We start from the raw sequence: 22,697 nt of genomic DNA, 5'->3' as shown, positions 1-22,697 counted from the left end.
GTGTTTCAGCCAGAGGCTGCCTCGATATCGTTCAGCTTTTTCCCGGGCTCTGAGAGCCTATGGGAGCCGTAGGAAGTGTCACGTTATAGCAAAGATCCTCAGTCTTCAATAAAAAGAGCCAAGATGAAACAACTTGTCAGACAGGCCACTTCCTGCATGGAATCTTCTCAGGTTTTGGCCTGCCATATGAGTTCTGTTATACTCACAGACACCATTCAAACAGTTTTAGAAACTTTAGGGTGTTTTCTATCCAAGGCCAATAATTATATGCATATTCTAGTTACTGGGCAGGAGTAGTAACCAGATTAAATCGGGTACGTTTTTTATCCGGCCGTGTCAATACTGCCCCCTATCCCTAACAGGTTAACGAAACACGGCTTGTAACAAAAATAAATAGGCTTTAACGAAACACGGCTTGTAACAAAAAATAAAAAATTAGCAGTAAACAGTAGCCTACCAAGAAAGTCATTGCTCCAGACCAAGCACCCGTGCAGCAGCTCTATTTCCTTTTCCAACAGCCAGATCAATCGCCTTCAACTTGAAAGCTGCATCATATGCATTTCTCCGTGTCTTTGCCATGATGAGGGTGACAAAATGACTACCGTAATCAGAATGATGGGAAGTTTGAGCGCGCTCGATTTAATCTAAACAGTAAACAAGTTGTTGGACCTTGACCCGTTAGGCAATTTCATTGGTCTAATGAAAGCTTCATGCCGCCAAAAAACTGAGCACGTCACAGAATGTTTTTTTTTTTGAAAGCGTGAAAAATCCATATTAACCGCGTCATTGTTTAAGCCGCGAGGTTCAAAGCGTGGGAAAAAAGAAGAGGCTTATAGTCCGGAAATTACGGTAGTCGCCGGTATTATGTGGCTACTTGCAAATAAAAAAAAAACTCTCTCTGGGCAAGAAAAGTTATCTGGTGTGTTTTCCCCTGATCGAGAAAATGCCTTTGCACAATGACAGCAGTGGTATGTCTTCTTTCATGCTTATTCAGGTGTCTTAACCGGTTAAATCGCTTTCCCAACTGGGAGCAGTGAAAAGTCTTATTCTCTCCTGTGTGTCATGTCATGCCTATTCAGGGCCCCTAACTTAGTAAAACTCTTTCCACACAGGAAGCAGAGGTGAGGCTTCTCTCCTGTGTGTGTGTTCTCCCATGTTTTTTCAGATACCCAAAGTGGGTAAAACTCTTTCCACACAGGGAGCATTGGTAGGGCTTTTCCCGGGTGTGCGTCCTCTCATGCTCTTTTAGGTTCCCTGATCGGGTAAAACTCTTTCCACACTGGGAACATTGGAAAGGCTTTTCTTGTGTGTGTGTCCTCTCATGCTCTTTTAGATTCTCTAACCGGGTAAAATTCTTTCCACACTGAGAACATTTGAAAGGTTTTTCTCCTGTGTGTGTCCTTGCATGCCTATTCAGGTCCCCTAACTGGGTAAAACTCTTTCCACACTGGGAGCAGAGGTGAGGCTTCTCTCCTGTGTGTGTTGTCTCATGTTTTTTCAGATACCCTAATTGGGTAAAACTCTTTCCACACAGGGAGCATGGGTAGGGCTTTTCTCGTGTGTGTGTCCTCTCATGCTCTTTTAGGTTCCCTAACCGGGTGAAATTCTTTCCACACTGGGAACATTGGAAAGGCTTTTCTCCTGTGTGTGTCCTCTCATGCCTATTCAGGTCCCCTAACTGGGTAAAACTCTTTCCACACTGGGAGCAGAGGTGAGGCTTCTCTCCCGTGTGTGCTTTCTCGTGGTTTTTCAGATGAGCTAAGTAGGTAAAAGTCTTTCCACACTGGGAGCAGTGGAAAGGCTTCTGTCCTGTGTGTATTTTCTCATGATCTTTTAGGTTCCCTAACTGGGTAAAACGCTTTCCACATTGAGAGCATTGGAAAGGCTTCTCTCCTGTGTGTATTCTCTCATGATCTTTTAGGCTCCCTAACTGGGTAAAACGCTTTTCACACTGAGAGCATTGGAAAGGCTTCTCTCCTGTGTGTATTCTCTCATGCTCCTTAAGGCTCCCTAACAACCTAAAACTCTTTCCACATTGGGAACAGTGGTAAGGCTTTTCTCCTGTGTGTATTTTCTTGTGTCTTTTCAGGCTCGCTAACTGAATAAAATTCTTTCCACACTGGGAACATTGGAAAGGCTCTTCTCCTGTGTGTGTCCTCTCGTGCTTTTTTAGGTTCCGTAACTTAGTAAAACTCTTTCCACAGTTGAAACAGTGGCGTCGTCTCGCTGGTTTGGACGTCTCTGTGTCTGGTTCCTCTGAGGGACTCTTGCTGCTGTCAGAGTGAGAGTCTGGTCTCTCTCCTGCCAAAGACAAACAGAGTATTTAGTTTAACAGAATATTTAGTTCAACAGAGTATTTAGTTAAAGAGAGAGACCTGAATGAAACCTACACATACATTTTACTTTGACATCATAGTCGTTTAGAAGACACTGCTAATGCTAATTAATGATGCTAAAAATACTTGAAAAAAATCCATCAACAGTTATGATATGCCTAGAATGACTAATTAGGGGTTCACAGCGAAGCTCCGAAAACCCATTGTTATTCTCTTTCTTCTTCTTTTTGAACGTTCCCATTTAAATCCTTCATAAATCCACTCTACAAGGGCCTATCAATTTAAAATATTTTAGGGTCATCAAATCCATTACCATGATGAACCATGTTAAGTTGGCATTGACATCTTTAAAAAATAAGAAAACTATTAACAATTTACTTTTATTTAATGCTAATGATTTAAAATAAATCATTAAACAAATAAACTTCTCATAAACAAAGTCAGATTCACTCCAAATTCGGTCTTTGGACTCATTACATCAGTCTTTAAAGGTTTTGAGAAAAAATTGGTTGCTGCATTTAAATATGGCCGCACTGTAGCTATAGATGCACGTTATCACATATGCTAATGATAATGCTAATTAATGCTAATGCTAAAAATACTTAAAATCTTCTTCTCATGAACCAGCTATAGATGCACGTTACCACAATTTGCTAATGCTAATTAAAGCTAATGCTAAAAATACTTGAAAAATCTTCTCACGAACCAGCTATAGATGCACGTTACCACATATGCTGATGCTAAAAATACTTGAAAAATCTTCTTCTCATGAACCACAAGTCAGATTGACTCCAGATTTGGTATATATATACACTCAATTAATTAGCCTCTAATGAATTTGAGAATGATTAGTTGCTGCATTCAAAGTCGGCCACGCTACACTAGATGGCACCATATCACACTAGGGCTATAGGAATTTAATATATTTGCTATGTACACTTTATGTAGCTGTGTGACTATAAAGTTGTGTGACTTTAAAGTTATGTAGCTGTGTGACTATAAAGTTGCTGCAACCTTAAGATGGCTGCACCAGACCAGTTGGTGGCACTATAGATGTCATTGGCACCAGTGACACCATAGGAGCAATAACTATTGATCAAGTGGACTTTGTCTCATGCAAATGAAGGTCAGATTTAAATTATGCTGATGAACAATGTGAAATATCATGATTTGTATAATCATATTGTTTCCCTATTATGGGGGCTGAACGTAGTGAAAAGTGGATAATTTATTCAGGAAAATGAGAAAGCAGAAGTCCTGCCTGCTTGTGCAGTCAGCGTATCACAGCTGTGAGAGTGTATTAAAGTATTTTGGAATGCTAATGTGGATTTAAAGGGCCTTGTGGTCATGTGGCGGAGCAATTCCCATACCAGGCTGTGATGCAGCCAGGTCAGGACGCTCTCGACGGTACAACCATAGTATTTTGGAGAAGACCCGGGTGAATGCCGAATTTTCTTCAGATGCCTTAAGAATCAGAGGCGCTGTTGCGCCCTCTTAATAAAGACTGGTGGTGTGATGTTGGCTATGCGGTTGGATTTTAACAAGAGGCAACAACAGATCTTGACTTTTCTTGCCAAGAGAGTTTTTTTATTTGCAAGTGGAGGAATAATTCCGGTGACTGTATTTACCCCAAAAAAACTAAATAAGAACAGGGCGTTGAACAAAGACAAACTGACCTGAATAAAAATAAGTAGAGCTCTATGAAAAAAAAAACGACTTAAATATGTGACTTGTTTCAGGAAACTAGGCGTATGTCGCTCGTCACTACTTCACAGGAGAGGCATTTGAACGTAAACATACTGTAAATATTTTTATATTCAAAATGAGTTTTTAGGCAGAAATGCCTTCTGGAACATGTGAACTTTCATGTGCCTTAATAACAAATTTGTATGCCATCTGTAAATACGAATAAAATTGTTAAATTACGATCCTAGTTGGTTTAGCCAATAGAAAAAGTAATGAAGCTTCCCGCTAGCCATGATTGGCTGAGAATGGATGGGCTGGACATGCCGAGAGATGAGTTCGGATTGGTCTGCCATCTTGCACGCTTCTGTCTATAACATGAGCTGCTTAGTATGTGTAGCTAATCCTTTCTAATGCCGCTTTTTGAAAAATATTACAGAGGCCGAGTTTTGAAATCAGCGGAATGCCCGGTGGAAGCAGATAATCATAACAAAGGAGATGGAGAAAATTCAGACGTTTGATTGTAAATGCGGAAGGAGTCAAAAAGAGAACACAGAAGACTGATGTATAAAACACCTCCGGATTACAACTTCAAACTAAGGGCAACCATGGCATCTGTGACAGAGAGGGAGAAGCCTTCATCCATGTAGCTAGCTACATTTTCAGATATTATGCGTTTCTAATTTTGTCTGAAAGTTGTTTTCATTGCAAGTTAAAGCACACTGTTAGCTGGCTCGCTAGCTAATGTTACGTGTATGATCTGTGTAGAAATATTATTCGTATCTCAGAGCCGCTAACTAAGATTGAACCTAGTTAGTTGGTACACTTTAGTTACTTGTAGATTCATGCAGGGTAGTAACGTTATGAGTTGGGATTATGGTTCACAATCTAAAACAAATGACTCCACTATGCAAGTAACCATATCACTGTAGCAATTACACCTTCTGTATCCTGTGCATGTGACAAATACACTTTTATTTTATTTTATATAGCGTGTGTTTACCAGATGCGGTAACACGAACAACAACATGACCTGCACCAAAGTCAAATTAGGATATAACATTAGGCCAACAAGACAGTGTCCAAGTTCTAAAATTCTCCGGTAGAATGCTCTGCTTTTATTTCGTCATACTCAGTCATATGCTATTAACTTCTAAATAACTTGCAAATAATGATCTTGTTTCGAGTTTATTTTCCTGTAATAATTAATACAAATGAGCTAAAGTTAAGACGTTGTCAGCTATATGATATGGTCATTATTTGAACTGGCTAGCCAGCTAACTTATTGTTAGATAGCTGGCTATCTAACAATAAGTTAGCTGGCTATCTAACAATAAGTTAGCTGGCTAACTTATTGTTAGATAGCTAGCTAACAAACTAGAAACAAACCAAAACATTGTTTAGAAAGTTTGTTTTAGTCGCCTGGTTTGACAGATTGAAATATACTAAATTCATTTTTAAACAGATGGTGTTGGTGTTAAAATACACCAGTTATGCTATTTTGGACCACCAGACTGATTATGTCATGCAGCCTGTCATTTTTGTGTTTATACTTTTTTTTAAACGACAACAAGTTTGATGTCAGACGACAATAGAATGTTCATGATGTCCCTGCGACAACGGTCTAGACATGTCGATAGACGTAGTAGAAACCAGCCTTTAGTCTTGACATCTTTGGTTGTTTACTACACTACCACACTCACTCTGTTTAGCACATGGCCTCACATGTGAATCCTTAAAGAGATGGGTGGAGCTAAAGGCTTAAGAGGGTGTGAACGATGCTGAATGAGTATGGACAAAGACGAGCTCTCCAGTAGTTGTACAAAAACATTCAATGGGCCAATTTCTCTGAAGTGAGGTTACAAGTTTATCAACTTTCAAAGCAAAATTAATTTCCCATTGTTCCTCACCTGCAGTGTATGATATACCATTTTCCTGCTCTGGGTCTCTACTTGACCATGTGACCAAGACACCCCAGACCAACGTTGGATTGATCACAGGGTAGGGACACATATTGCACACCCTTTGGTTTTCCTATAAAGAACTTACAGAATTTATATAAATATTTACAATAAGTCTATAGCTCTTCAACCATGTGACCTACCAGCCTTATTTCAACTGTCCATTATTCCTTATATAAGTAGACAAGTTGCACACCCTTTGGTTTTCTCATAGCATTTTAGCAACATTTGTAGAATATATATTTAAGTGATTATATATATATATACTAAAATATACTTAAAAAATTACTTAAAATTCAATAGCTCCTTCACAAAGTGACCGAAACACCTCAAACCAACTTAAGGGTAGGTTTTCCCATAAAGCACTTTCATGTTTTTAGATAAATATTTGAAACTTTCTATAGCTCTTCAACCATGTGACCTAGCAATCTTCAATGATTGAAGAGTTTGTGCCCCTGCTTAAAGACAGTAACATTACTTACTAGTATTAATCAGATCTCCCGTATCCTCCTCCTCCTCCTCTTCTTCTTCCTCCTCCTCTTTCAACGTCACAGTAATCTCCCCCTCTTCCACTCCAAAAACAGCATCCTCCTCTTTCACTCTGAAAGCTTCTTCTTCTTTCACTGTAACTTCTTCCTCTTCTTTCACTGTAACTTCTTCCTCTTCTTTCACTGTAACTTCTTCCTCTTCTTTCACTATAACTTCCTCTTTCACTGTAACTTCTTCCTCTTCTTTAACTTTGACAGCCTCACCCTCTACTTCTTGTTTTACTGTGACAGCCTCCTCTTCCTTTTCCTCTTTCACAAGACTCTCTTTCTCCGTCCAGCAGACCTCCTCTTCTTTAGCACGGGGGAAGTAGTTTAGTGAGTTCATGGTCGAGGATAGTTAACTAGCTAGATAGTTAGCATTAGCAAATAGCCTAATGCTACTGCTAACTTAGCAAGCCAGCTACCCAACAAACAACGTAAATATTACATTAAATGGGCCAACAACTAGATACGACAGAAGTATGTTTAAAACACAGTGAATAATATATACAAAAACAGACTAAAGAGATTTCATGTTTTTGCCTATGTCGGCTATGAAGGTAGCTGACTACTTGTTATTGTTGAAGAAGCGTTCTCTTGTCCACTAGATTATACGTCACACTCTGGCAGCGTCACCTGAAAGACGCACATCGCCATCTGCTGACTGGAGTGGGTAACGCCGTTGAGGAAAATATTTTCAGACAAAATGTTTATTTTTTATTGATTTAATTGAAGTGTGAGTAGTTCGTGCTAGTTCGTGCTTGGCTCTGCCCACCTCCTCTGTTCTGTCCACTGTGCTTCATTTGCTGCCATTAGAAACAACAGCAATGATACATCTTGGGTTAGTTATCACTGGGCGCGTTCGAACGGATCACTTTTGTCAAGACATTGACTAACATCACCGCCTTCAAAGCATTATGGGTATACACATTTTTCCCAAATTTCGAACATAAATAAATGAAATATCCTACTTGCAATAATATAGCTAATGTATTTATCTGGCTGTAATGTTGTGCTCCATGTTAAAGACTACAATGTTTATTGTCTGTAACATTGTTGTAGCCAAACAAATTCAACCATTGTTATGGTAGGGGATTTCTACACTGCCAATTATAGAGTCAATAGGTTTATGTAGTAAAATTGGATTCTAGAGTTCAATGTTAAACAGTAGTGGAAAAAGTACCCAAATGTCATAATTGAGTAAAAGTAAAGATACCTTAATAGAAAATGACTCAAGTAAAAGTGAAAGTTACCCATTAAAATACTACTTGAGTAAAAGTCTAAAGTATTTGGTTTTTAAATATACTTAAGTATCAAAAGTAAATGTAATTGCTCAACTAAGTCAAATTAAAAGTAGAAATAATTTAAAAATCCTTATATTAAGCAAACCAGACAGCACCATTTTCTTGTTTTTTTACATTTACGGATAGCCAGGGGAACACTCAGACATAATTTACAAAAGAATGTGTTTAGTGAGTCCGCCAGATCAGAGGCATTAGAGACGACCAGGGATGTTCTCTTGATAAGTGTGTGAATTGGACCATTTTCCTGTCCTGTTAAGTATTCAAAATGTAATGAGTACTTTTGGGTGTCAGGGAAAATGTATGGAGTAAAAAGTACATTATTTTCTTTAGGAATGTAGTGATGTACAAGTAAAAGTTGTCCAAAATATCAATAGTAAAGTAAAGTACAGATACCCCCCAAAAAACTCCTTAAGTAGAATTTTAACGTATATTTACTTAAGTTCACTGATGTTAAATGAAATGTCCTTTAAATTAGTCATTTCACTCAGATATAAAACATTAAGGGCCAGTTTCCAGGACACAGAGCCCTGTCCAGACTAAAAAGCCTGTTCTATGTAGAATTTCCATTAAGTTTGCTTTTAAATCCAAGACAACGCTTAATCAGTGTCCAGTAAAAAACACATTTGACTGCTTGTCATATTGTTAACCCAGTAACTAATGTGAACTGATGTACATGTAGTGTAATCCTGTTCTGTACACTGGGTCATATTGTTTACCCAGTAACTAATGTGAACTGATGTACATGTAGTGTAATCCTGTTCTGTACACTGGGTCATATTGTTTACCCAGTAACTAATGTGAACTGATGTACATGTAGTGTAATCCTGTTCTGTACACTGGGTCATATTGTTTACCCAGTAACTAATGTGAACTGATGTACATGTAGTGTAATCCTGTTCTGTACATGGGTCATATTGTTTACCCAGTAACTAATGTGAACTGATGTACATGTAGTGTAATCCTGTTCTGTACACTGGGTCATATTGTTTACCCAGTAACTAATGTGAACTGATGTACATGTAGTGTAATCCTGTTCTGTACACTGGGTCATATTGTTTACCCAGACATACCCATTGGGTTACCTTCTACCATTCTACACAGACATACCCATTGTGTTACCTCCCACCATTCTACCCAGACTTTTAGCTTTTTTTATGATCATGTATCAAGATGAAAAAAACTAAAGTAGGCCTATTTCTGAGGAAGATTTCATATAAACTATTTGATTTCAGGTGGCATAAATAAACACACAAATGAATGGTGGAAAAAATTATTGGAACCATTTCCCTGTTTGACCACTAGGTTTTATGACACCTCCATTGTGGGGCTCTATTGTGTTAGCTCCCAACCATCCAGGCCAGGTATACCCATTGGGTTACCTCCCAACCATCCTGGCCAGACATACACATTGGGTTACCTCCCAACCATCCAGGCCAGATATACCCATTGTGTTACCTCCCAACCATCCTGGCCATACATACCCATTGTGTTACCTCCCAACCATCCAGGCCAGACATACCCATTGTGTTAGCTCCCAACCATCCTGGCCAGACATACCCATTGTGTTACCACCCAACCATCCTGGCCAGACATACCCATTGGGTTACCTCCCAACCATCCTGGCCAGACATACCCATTGGGTTACCTCCCAACCATCCTGGCCAGACATACCCATTGGGTTACCTCCCAACCAAGTCTTTAAACTATTTGTTAATGATCATGTTTCAAGACGAGAAAAACAAAAACATTTGTATTTTATTATAATTTTTTTGTATGATTTCATATAAATAATTTGATTTCATGAACAAAAACACAAATTACCAGTCAAAACATAAGTTACAACACAGCCTCTCTATTCTCATGTGATGTCAGGTCCTCTGATCAGGAACATTTCCACAATGAGAAAAGTAGAAAGGATTCCCTACAGAAAGTGTTATTTCATGTGAATTCAGGTTCTCTAACTGATTAAAACTCTTTCTACAGTGGGAACAGTGGTAGGGCTTCTCTTCTCGGTGTAGGGCCCTATAAAATCTGTTATTCTTTTTGCCTGATTCTGTTGAGTTTTTCCCCCAAATTCCGTTTTCTCCGTTTTGTTTTTCCAGGTTTCCCGTATTCTTTCAGGTTTTTTCTCTCAAAAATCATGCTTTCTTTAATAGATAACCAGCAACATTGGATGTTCTAAGTCCACAACAATAGGTAAACCACATTAGGAGAACACTTTTGAGGTCTGGAAAAAGTAAGAGAAAATTCCATTTCAGTGCACCCATAGCAAGTGGCTGTTCTTTCCACCTTGGAAAGAGAGTTGGGCCTTTTCAGGGCACTCTTGTAAGAATCTGATTGTCCAAAATGGTTCTGACAAGCCTTATGCTGTTGTCCTTCTTTGTAGTTGTCCTGGGGTCCAGTGGCTTGTTGGGTCGTCCTGAACAGAACTACAGAGTTTATTTTCCTTCCATTCGCTCTTGAAGATGCTTCTTTGAATATAGGCTAGCCAGCCGTGTCGATGGTTCCCCAGTGGGGCGATGAGCGTAGCGTAATACAGATGGTTTGAGCAGAGTAGTAGAAGGGTCCTACTTAGATTCGCTTTCGAAGATACTTTAGTTAGGACAGCTAATCAGCCATACCAGTGATTGTCCGTAATGGTGAGTTCATCGTCTCTAATCCTCATGTTGAGATTCAAAGTTTAAACCACTTTAAACGTACAGATGGAGCTTCACGTTTTTCTGGTCTGGTATGTTAATTTCTAACCCATCATTTATAAAGTTTGTTCCAAAGGGGTGTTGAGGATCAGCGTGGCAGATGTGTTGTTACCTACCCTTACCACCTGGGGAGGCCCATCAGGAAGTCCAGGATCCAGTTGCAGAGGGAGGTGTTTATTCCCAAGGTCCTTAGCTTAGTGATGAGCTTTGAGGGCACTATGGTGTTGAACGCTGAGCTGTAGTTAATGAATAGCATTCTCGCATAGTTGTTCCTTTTGTCCAAGTAGGAAAGGGCAGTGTGGAGTGCAATGGAGATTGCATCATCTGTGGGGCTGTATGCAAATTGGAGTGGGTCTAGGGTTTCTGGGATAATGGTGTTGATGTGAGCCATGACCAGCCTTTCCACGTACTTCATGGCTACAGACGTGAGTGCTTTGGTCGGTAGTCATTTAGGCAAGTTACCTTAGTTTTCTTGGGCACAGGCAATATGGTGGTCTGCTTAAAACATGTTGGTATTACAGACTCGGACAGGCAGAGGTTGAAAATGTCAGTGAAGACACTTGCCAGTTGGTCAGTGCATGGTCGCAGTACACGTCCTGGTAATCCGTCTGGCCCTGCAACCTTGTGAATGTTAACCTGTTTAAAGGTCTTACATCGGTTGGGGAGAGTGTGATCACACAGTCTTCCGGAACAGCTGGTGCTCTCATGCATGTTTCAGTGTTATTTGCCTCGAAGCGAGCATAGAAGTAGTTTAGCTCATCTAGTAGGCTTGTGTCACAGGGCAGCTCTCGGCTGTGGTTCCCTTTGTAGTCTGTAATGGTTTGCAAGCACTGCCACATCCAAAGAGTGTCAGAGGCGGTGTAGCACGATTCGATCATAGTATTGACGCTTTGCCTGGGGTTATATCCTGCTTGTTTGGCCCTGTCCGGGGGTATCATCGGATGGGGCCACAGTGTCTCCTGACCCCTCCTGTCTCAGCCTCCAGTATTTATGCTGCAGTAGTTTATGTGTCGAGGGGCTAGGGTCAGTCTGTTATATCTGGAGTATTTCTCCCGTCTTATCCGGTGTCCTGTGTGAATTTAAGTATATTATTTATTTCTTTCTTTCTTTCTCTCTCTCTCTCTCTCTCTCTCTCTCGGAGGACCTGAGCCTTAGGACCATGCCTCAGGACTACCTGGCATGATGACTCCTTGCTGTCCCCAGTCCACCTGGCCGTGCTGCTGCTCCAGTTTCAACTCTTCTGCCTGCGGCTATGGAACCCTGACCTGTTCACCGGACGTGCTACCTGTCCCAGACCTGCTGTTTTCAACTCTCTAGAGACAGCAGCAGCGGTAGAGATACTCTCAATGATCGGCTATGAAAAGCCAACTGACATTTACTCTTGAGGTGCTGACTTGTTGCACCCTCGACAACTACTGTGATTATTGTTATTTGACCATGCTGGTCATTTATGAACATTTGAACATCTTGGCCATGTTCTGTTATAATCTCCACCCGGCACAGCCAGAAGAGGACTGGCCACCCCTCATAGCCTGGTTCCTCTCTAGGTTTCGGCCTTTCTAGGGAGTTTTTCCTAGCCACCATGCTTCTACACCTGCATTACTTGCTGTTTGGGGTTTTAGGCTGGGTTTCTGTACAGCACTTTGAGATATCAGCTGATGTAAGAAGGGCTATATAAATAAATTGGATTTGATGGTTCGTCGGAGTGCATAGCGGGATTTCTTATAAGCTTCCGGGTTAGAGTCCCACTCCCTGAAAGCGGCAGCTCTAGCCTTTAGCTCAGTGTTGCCTGTAATCCATGGCTTCTGGTATGTACGTACGGTCACTCTGGGTACAACATCATCAATGCACTTATTGATGAAGCCAGTGACTGATGTGGTGTACTCATCAATGACATCGGAGGAATCCCGTAACATATTCCAGTCTGTGCTAGCAAAACTGTCCTGTAGCTTAGCATCTGCTTCTTTTGACCACTTTTTTATTGATCAAGTCACTTGTGCTTCCTGCTTTAATTTTTGCTTGTAAGCAGGAATCAGGAGGATAGAATTACGGTCAGATTTGCCAAATGGAGGGTGAGGGAGAGCTTTGTATGCGTCTCTGTGTGTGGAGTAAAGGTGTTTTTTTCCCCTCTGGTTGCACATTTAACATGCTGATAGAAATTAGGTAAAACTGATTTAAGTCCCCGGGTACTAGGAACGCCGCCTCTGGGTGAGTGTTTTCTTGTTTGCTTATGGCGGAATACAGCTCATTCACTGCTGTCTTAGTGCCAGCCTCTGACTGTGGTGGCAGGTAAACAGCTATGAAAAATACAGATGAAAACTTTCTAGGTAGCTAGTGTGGTCTACAGCTTATCATGAGATGATCTACCTCAGGCAAGCAATAGCTCGAGACTTCCTTAGATTTTGTGCACCAGCTGTTATTTACAAAAATACATAGTCGCCGCCCCTTGTCTTACCAGACGCCACTGTTTTATCCTGATGGTGCAGCATATAACCAGCCAGCTGTATGTTGATAGTGTCGTCGTTCAGCCACGACTCCGTGAAGCATAAGCTATTACAGTTTTGAATGTCCCGTTGGTAGTTTAATCTTCCGCGTAGGTCATCTATTTTATTGTCCAAAGATTGCACGTTTGCTAGCAGAATGGAAGGAAGTAAGGGTTTATTCAATCACCTACGAATTCTCAGAAGGCAGCCCGCCCTCCGGCCCCACTTGTGCGAAGTTACGTAAAACAATTATCTCTTATAGCTTCTCAAATCACACCCCTCTCTAAACAAAAACACTTTCATAATTTTCATATTTCATGCACAGACACTTCACACATATAGTGGGTATACTTTCCAAGTTAAAGTATTTCCTTTATAACATTTTTAATGACATCACAAAATAACAATTACATTAGTTTTCTTTAGATCGCCTCTGACCATTCCCCACGTTCTATGTTATAAATATTGTTCCCATATTCACTTTTTAACATGTTAGAGAATCGGCGGGAAAAGTCTATTGAAACAAAGGACATTCCTTTGGTGAATCTGGGAGAGGGAGACCTGAATCTTCTCCCCTTGATTTACAACAGGATGTGAGTTGTTGATCCCCAATAGTTCTTTCCTATCCCCTTTCTGCAGGTGAAAGGGGGTCTGATTGAAGTTATTAATTGCAAACCTGATCTGACCTATTTGGATTCTCGTGGACAGTCATGACACTCTTCAGAAAGTTGCAGGAAATATGATTTGCTGAACCATTCTGTTCATGTCATGATGAACGTGGGCAAATTAATACATTTTCAATACATTTAGTTGATTCCCTACTAAGCTCAAAACATTTTAGAATATTGTTGAATTCCGTTTTATTTTCTGGATTCTGTGATTTCATCCGTTTTCTCTGTATCGCAGATTTTATAGGCCCCTATCTGTGTGTCCACTCATGTGAACCCAGACTCCCTAACCAGGTAAAAGTCTTTCCACATTGGGAGCTGTGGAAAGGCTTTTCTCCAGAGTGTATTCTTTTATGTATTTTCAGGTTAACTAACATAGTAAAACACTCTCCACTGTAGGGAGATAAGGCTTTGTTCTCAACTATCTTCATACCATCTATTTGAGAGAACCCTTCACCACACTAAGAACATTGGAAAAGCTTTTCTCCTGTGTGTATTCTCTTATGCTCTTTTAGGTACCGTAACTTGGGAGCATTGGAAAGGTTTTTCTCCTGTGTGTGTTCTCTCGTGAGCTTTGAGGTCCCCTGATCGTGAAAATCTCTTTTCACATTGGGAGCAGTGATAAGGCTTTTCTCCCGTGTGTGTCCACTCATGCTCTTTTAAGTTCCCTAACCGGGTAAAACTCTTTCCACAGTGGGAACAGTGATAAGGCTTTTCTCCAGAGTGTAGTTTCTCATGACTCTTCAGGTTAACTAACCAGCTAAAACTCTTTCCACACTGAGAACATTGGAAAGGCTTTTCTCCTGTGTGTGTCCTCTCATGCCGTTTTAGGTACCCTAACCAGCTAAAACTCTTTCCACAGTGGGAGCTGTGATGTCGTTTGGCTGGTTTGGGCGTCTCTGGTTCTGGTTTCGCTGAAGAACTCTTCCCGCAGACGGAGTGAGAATCTGGTCTCTCTCCTGCCAAAGACAGAGTATTTAGTTAAATACTAAAACAGAGACCTGAATGAAACCTCCACATGATAAAATGGTCTTCTTATGAGGTTTAATCCAGACTAGATCCCTCAATAAAAGAGCAGATGGTATACATCCAAAAGTCAAGTGCAGTTGAGTTTTGTTCGCCCCCTGTGTAAATACATGTCAGAATCACCTTTGGTAGTGATTACAGTTGTGAGTCTCTAAGAGCTTTCCACACCTGGATTGTACAACATTTGCCCATTATTATTTTCGAAATTCTTCAAGCTCTGTCAAATTGGTTGTTGATCATTACTAGACAACCACTTTCAGGTCTTGCTATAGATTTTCAAGCAGATTTAAGTCAAAACTGTAACTTGGCCACTTGGGAATATTCACTGTCTTTCTTGGTAAGAAACTCTATTGTAGATTTGGCCTTGTGTTGTAGGTTATTGTCCTGCTGAAAGGTGAATTCATCTCCCAGTGTCTGGTGGAAACCAGGTTTTCCTCGAAGATATTTATCCTGAAAAACTCCCCAGTCCTTAAAGATGAGAAGCATACCCACAACATTATACAGCCACTACTATGCTTGAAAATATGGACAGTTGTACTCAGTAATGTGTTGTATTGGATTTGAATGAAACATAACACTTTGTATTCAGGATAAAAAGTGACTTGCTTTGCCAAATGTTTTGCATTTTTACTTTAGTGCATTGTTGCAAACAGGATGATTGTTTTGGATTATTTTTCTTTTCACTCTGTCAATTAGTTTAGTATTGTAGAGTAACTACAATGTTGTTGATCCATCCTCAGTTCTCATATCACAGCCATTAAACTCTGGAACTGTTTGAAAGTCACCATTGGCCTCATGGTGAAATCACTGAGTGGTTTCCTTCCTCTCTGGCAACGGCGTTAGGAAGGACGCCTGTATCTTTGTAGTGGCTGGGTGTATTGATACACCATCCAAAGTGTAATTAATAACTTCACCATGCTCAAAGGGGTATTCAATGTCATTTATTTTTGGGCTGTCCGACTAAAAGAAAATATCTTGGTCGACCGAAAGTCCTCTGTTCTTTCGACCAATCGTAAAACTTGTATATCTAAAAACATCTGTTTTTGCTTTGTCATTAAGGGGTTATTGTGTTTAGATTGATTAACCTCTCTGTGGTATGTGGGACGCTACCGTCCACACACTATTCAACAGCCAGTGAAATAGCAGGGCGACAAATTCAAAACAACAAAAATCTCATAATTCAAATTTCTCAAAGATACAACTATTATATCCCATTTTAAAGATACACTTCTCGTTAATCCAACCACATTGTCCGATTTCAAAAAGGCTTTACGGCAAAAGCATAGCATTAGATTATGTTAGGACACCACCTAGACAAGAAAAACCACACAGCCATTTTCCAAGCAAGGAGAGGTATCACAAAAACCAGAAATACAGCTAAAATTAATCACTAACCTTTGATGATCTTCATCAGATGGCACTAATATTACGTCATGTTACAAAATACATGTATGTTTTGCTCGATAAAGTTCATATTTATATCCAAAAAACCCATTTTACATTGGCGTGTAATGTTCAGAAATGTTTTGCCTCCCAAAACTTCCGGTGAATGAGCACATCAATTTACAGAAATGCACATCAATTTACAGAAATACTCATCATCAACGTTGATAAAATATTAAACTGTTATTCAAAGAATTATAGATACACTTCTCTTTAATGCAACCACTGTGTCAGATTTCAAAAAAACTTTACAGCGAAAGCACACAAGGTCAGATGAAAAGTCAAAAACGTTATATTAGTTTGTAGAAACATGTCAAACGATGTATAGAATCAATCTTTAGGATGTTTTTAACATAAATCTTCCATAACATTCCAACCGGACAATTACTTTGTCTTCAAAAAAGAAAAGGAACAGAGCTGACTCTCACGGGACCGCGCGCCACTAAGCTCATGTAATTCTCTCAGTCATCAACTTCCAGGCCCTCTTGTTCGCTCTCTACTCACGGTAGAAGCATGAAACAACGTTCTAAAGACTGTTTACATGTAGTGGAAGCCTTAGGAAGTGCAAAATGAACCCTAAGTCACTGTTGCTTGGATAGGCAATCAATTGAAAAACTACAAGCCTCAGATTTCCACACTTCCTGGTTGGATTTTTCTCAGGTTTTTGCCTGCCATATGAGTTCTGTTATACTCACAGACATCATTCAAACAGTTTTAGAAACTTCAGAGTGTTTTCTATCCAAATACTAATAATATGCATATCCTACCTTCTGAGCCTGAGTAGCAGGCAGTTTAATTTGGACACGCTTTTCATCCAAAATTCCAAATGCTGCCCCCTACCCTAGTGATTAAGGAAAATAACAATTTTAATCCATTTTAGAATAAGGCTGTAACGTAACAAAATGTGGAAAAAGGTCAAGGGGTCTAAATACTTTCTGAAGGCTCTGTATGTAATGGGGAATTGATAGACACTAACAATCAAACAAACAATTCACACAATGAAGTCATGAAACAATAAATGTGCACAAATTGGCGGGAGAGAGCGCATTCTGGAGAGAGAAGTGCGTCTTAGCCACACTCCCCTTCCAGGCTGTATCACATCCAGCGTCGTCCGGGTTTGGCCTGGGTAGGCCGTCATTGTAAATAAGAATTTGTTCTTAACTGACTTGCCTAGTTAAATAAAAGGTTAAATAACATTTTTAAAAATCTATATATATTATTATTGGACTGTGCCATCCCCGTTGCCACGGATTAGTCCACTGAGATGGGCGTGTGCCATAAAAATAAACTGATATATTTGCTACTGAGTGATTAATAGCCTATCGACCAAAATACTAATTGGGGTCAGCCCTAATTCAAAATAATTATAATTCTTAAAATAATGTATACCCTTTTACCAACAGGTGCCCTTCTTTGCGAGGCATTGGAAAACCTCCCATCTACCAACAGGTGCCTTCTGATGCTCACAGGCAATGTGATTTGAAAGAGATTTCTGAATGTTCTTCACCCAGCATACACCCCTCCAACCAGACATGCTTTATCTACTCATTTGCTGGATGCAGAGTTCAACAGAGTTCAAGTGAAGGTCAAGCAAATCATAGAGAAAGCAGACTGTATTGCAATCAGCTCTGATGGGTGGTCGAATGTTCGTGGGCAAGGAATAATTAACTACATCTCAACCCCTCAACCAGTATTCTACAAGAGCACAGACACAAGGGACAACAGACACACCGGTCTCTACATTGCAGATGAGCTGAAGGCAGTCATCAATGACCTTGGACCACAGAAGGTATTTGTACTGGTGACAGACAATGCTGCGAACATGAAGGCTGCTTGGTCTGAAGTGGAGGAGTCCTAACCTCACATCACACCCATTGGCTGTGCTGCTCATGCATTGAATCTGCTCCTCAAAGACATCATGGCACTGAAAACAATGGATACACTCTGCAAGAGAGCCAAGGAAATGGTTAGGTATGTGACGTGTCATCAAGTTATAGCAGCAATCTACCTCAACAAGCAAAGTGGGAAGAATAAGAGCACCACATTGAAGCTGCCTAGCAACACCCGTTGGGTTGGTGTTGTCATCATGTTTGACAGTCTCCTGGAGGGGAAGGAGTCTCTCCAAGAAATGGCCATATCACAGTCTGCCAATATGGACAGCCCCATCAAGAGGATCCTCCTGGATGATGTATTTTGGGAGAGAGTGGTAAGCAGCCTGAAACTCCTGAAACCTATAGCAGTAGCCATTGCACGGATTGAGGGAGACAATGCCATCCTGTCTGATGTTCAGACTCTGCTTGCAGATGTAAGAAATCGGTACTGCCCTGCCCACTTCACTGTTGCTCCAAGCAGAGGAAACTGCAGTTCTGAAATACATTAAAAAACGAAGACTTCTGCCTGAAGCCCATACACGCCGCAGCGTACATGTTAGACCCCAAGTATGCTGGCAAGAGTATCCTGTCGGGTGCTGAGATCAACAAGGCCTATGGTGTCATCACTACCATGTCTCGCCACCTTGGCCTGGATGAGGGCAAGGTTCTTATCAGTCTGGCGAAGTACACTTCTAAGCAAGGGCTTGGGATGGAGATGCAATATGGCAGTCGTGCCATGTGGAAGGGACTTTGTGGATCTGAGGCTCTTTCCCCTGTTGCCTCCATCATCCTCCAAATCCCACCAACATCAGCCGCCTCAGAGCGCAACTGGTCCTTGTTTGGGAACACACACCAAAGCATGCAACAGGCTGACCAATACAAGGGTTTAAAAATTGGTGGCCATCCGGGCAAATATGAGGCTTTTTGAGCCAGACAACGAGCCATCCTCAACAAGGTTGGAAAGTGACAGTGAAGATGAGGCCTCAGAGTCTGATGTTCAAGAGGTGGACATTGAGGAGGTCCAGGGAGAAGACACGGAAGCCCGAGAAGAAGACAACCAAAGCTTTAGTCTCTAGACTATCATTTTAGATGTATGTTGAAAACGTTTTTGGGAGATGCGATGGATCATTGGGGATCATTCAATATTCCCTTTCTTTTGTTGTTCATTGAAATGTGAAGAGTCAACTCATTTAATTAAAGTTCAATTCGTAACTAAGTTGTTTTTTTATTTCTATTTGAAGGATTTAATAATTTGCAATTATGTCTACTTATGATAAGGTAAAATGTTTATGTTTCTGTCTCCATATATGGTAAATATCCAACGCAAAAAACATCTACATTTAAATGGTATTAATATTAATTTGCATATAATTCCATTAAATATATTCACGTTAATTCCCATATATTCACGTTAATTCTCACGGAAAGTTTCCACCTCTGAATATTCCCCAAAATGTGCAACTCTAGTAGCAACACAACATAACAACAACACAACATGGTAGCAGCACAAAACATGGTACAAACATTATTGGACACAGACAACAGCACAAAGGGCAAGAAGGTAGAGACAACAATACATCACACAAAGCAGCCACAACTGTCAGTAAGAGTGTCCATGTAGCTTAACGGTGAGTTTCAAAAGCATGATACTGTTTTGATGATATGGTTTTGATGTGATTTTCAATTGCATTTTCATTCAGTGGTTAGAGGGACAATAGAGCCCTGAGTACCAGGCCATTAGGACCTGATGGAGGGTCAATAGAGCCCTGAGTAGCAGGCCATTAGGACCTGATGGAGGGTCAATAGAGCCCTGAGATAGGCCATTAGGACCTGATGGAGGGAAATAGAGCTACGAGATAGGACCTGATGGAGGGACAAAGAGCTGAGTACCAGGCCATTAGGACCTGATGGAGGAAAAGTAGGATAGCCTGATTGAGGGACAAAGAGCCCTGAGTACCAGGCCATTAGGACCTGATGGAGGAAAGCCTGATTACCTGACCATTAGCGACCTGATGGAGGGATAATAGAGCCCTGAGTACCAGACCATTAGCAACCTGATGGAGGGACAATAGAGCCCTGAGTACCAGGCCATTAGGACCTGATGGAGAGACAATAGAGCCCTGAGTTCCAGACTATTAGCGACCTGATGGAGGGACAATAGAGCCCTGAGTACCAGACCATTAGCAACCTGATGGAGGGACAATAGAGCCCTGAGTACCAGGCCATTAGGACCTGATGGAGGGACAATACAGCTCTGAGTACCAGACCATTAGAGACCTAATGGAGGGACAAGAGACCTGATGGTAGTTAGCAAGTTGAATACTACCAATGCATGTCCAGAGTGCATAAGAGGTGTTTACCAGTGACTCAGCAGTCATGTGGAATTTGAATATGGTCATGACTCATAACTGCCGGTGTGGTGGCAATACGGTCACCACAGCAACAGCCCTGCTTATGACACCTTCAAAATGGACGGGACTAGATACATAAAAGGACTTTCATTGCTAAACAGTTAAACAGATATGAAAATACCCCCCCCCCCAAAAAAACATTCTGTTCTGTCACCTCATAAAACATTTCAGCTCAAATCCAAAATGCTGGAGTATAGAGCCAAATTAAACGGTTTAGCTTCACTGTCGTAATAGATAGGGTATTGTCACTGAAGGATGGGTTTGAAGAAATGGAACGACTCAAATTCATAGACAGAGCGATGAAGCCAAGAACTGACCATCCATGATATAAACATTATAGTTTTAACCATCTTTTTGACAATGTTGGGTTTTATTTCACTTATTAGATGTGATGCATTACCATTTACAGTAGATGTAGGCCTAAGTATGAATGGACTGTAATGCACTAAGAGGTTTATATTGTATTAACATAGATTGAGCAACATATAATAGACATGACTAACTGGAGGGTTGCTGGCTAGTAGGAGTGTAGGCTGAGTAGACTCGTGACACACACACACACTGCCTGGTTGTGGGGCCGCTCAAGGACAGGTGTACGGGAGGGGCTGGTAGAATGGAAGATAGCTGTAGCATAAAAACAGGCACTGTCCTTGAGTGTCTGACTCTCGGTTACACACACGAAGATAAGCTAGAAGACAACTATGCCTGGCAACAAAGATGCGTCTAGAGGCTGGGACCAGCCTGCACGCCAACGATAGGCTGGAGTAAGTCTAAACCACACCCAAGCCTCTACTATGACAGGCCCTCAGGGAGAGGGAACTAAGTCTGTCAAGAAGTATTTAAAGTCAAACTTGTGATGTTATTCCAGTTCTCTGTTTTGCCCTGCGTGGTGAGACAGCGACCCCGTATATACGAGCCACATATTTACTATTCAAGTGTTTGCATTAATTAAAGTACAAAGAAATCAGAAGTTACTATGTGCTGACTATTTTGTTCCGATACCAGATCGAATTGACGCAACTTTAACAACAATTACATCGTTTACACACAATGGAGTAAAACAAGCTTATATTTTTGGTTCCTGGTGGAGGTAGGACAGTTGAACTAAACTCATTCGGGATTTATAAGTTATTTTCTCCAATAAATGATGGCTAAGGCTCTATATCATTAATTCAAAAGTCCCAAAATGTATGTACAAATCGCAGCTTGCCCCTTTAACAATTCCTACAGCACTGAACAACATATTTTTTAAAGGGATACTTTGCCCTTTATCTCCCCCAGAGTCAGAGGAATTTAAGGATAACTTTTTAATCTCTGTGTGCAGTTTGAAAAAAAAGTTGCTAACTAGAATTAGCTCAATGACTGGATGTCTATAGAAAGTCATGCTAACAGATACCCATAGACTTCCAGTTATTGCGCTAATGCTAATTATCATTGGCCAACAAAAACTACATCTAACGTCCTTCATACTGGACACAGAGACATAAAAACAGTATCCATGAGCTCATCGGACTCTGGGGTTAGTAAAAAAAGGGCCTCGTTGCCAAAATCCCAAAGTATCCATTTGAGTCCAGAAATTCAGTGGAATGGCCCCTTTGGCTTTAAAACCACACATAAGTTCAACAACTGCAGAGTTTGTGCCCCTGTTCTAAAGATAATACTCACTGGTGTTAATCAGATCTTCAGGCTCCTCCTCCTCTCCTAAAACGTCTTCCTCCTTCTCTTTCAATGTGATAGCCTCCTCTTCCTCCTTTTTCATTCTGAAAGCTTCTACCTCCTCTTCTTCCACTGTGACAGCCTCTATCTCCTCTTCCTCTTTCACTCCAAAAGGTTCTTTCACTGTAACATCCTCCTCTTCTTTCAATGTGATAGCCTCCTCTTCCTCCCTTTTCATTCTGAAAGCTTCTTCCTCTCCTTTCACTGTAATAGGCTTCTCTTCTTCTTCTTCTTCTTTTACGACAATGTTCAGCCCCTCAGAGTCGTTCTCCATCCAGCAGACCTCCTGTTCTTTAGAAGCGGGGGAGTATATTTGTGAGCTCATGGTCGGGATGTTAGCATTAGCGATTAGCCTAGTGCTAGGTTCAGTATTATCAATCTTAACAAATGTGTATATTGAACAAGCAAATTACGTTAAAGTTAACTAGTAGATACAGGATTGTGTTTAAAAACACTGAGATCAATATACATAAAAATGGTCTAAAGAGCTTAATTGTTTCAGTTTTATGTTGGTTATTTTGGAGTCTGAAGCAGTCTTGTTGTTGAAGCTTTTTGTGGCGTGCAAGAAGCCC

At 40.7% G+C, this 22,697-nt stretch overlaps 1 pseudogene; it reads right to left on the bottom strand.

The window, feature by feature from the left end:
* Positions 1 to 482: 482 nt before the first annotated feature.
* Positions 483 to 22,684, bottom strand: LOC106594639 (gastrula zinc finger protein XlCGF26.1-like; annotated as a pseudogene).
* Positions 22,685 to 22,697: the final 13 nt, after the last annotated feature.

The sequence above is a fragment of the Salmo salar genome, chromosome ssa02 (genome assembly GCF_905237065.1).
Source record: "Salmo salar chromosome ssa02, Ssal_v3.1, whole genome shotgun sequence".
In the NCBI taxonomy this organism is placed as follows: Eukaryota; Metazoa; Chordata; class Actinopteri; order Salmoniformes; family Salmonidae; genus Salmo; species Salmo salar.
The sequence above is the reverse complement of the archived record's forward strand: the minus strand, read 5'-3'. Positions and strand labels throughout refer to the sequence as shown.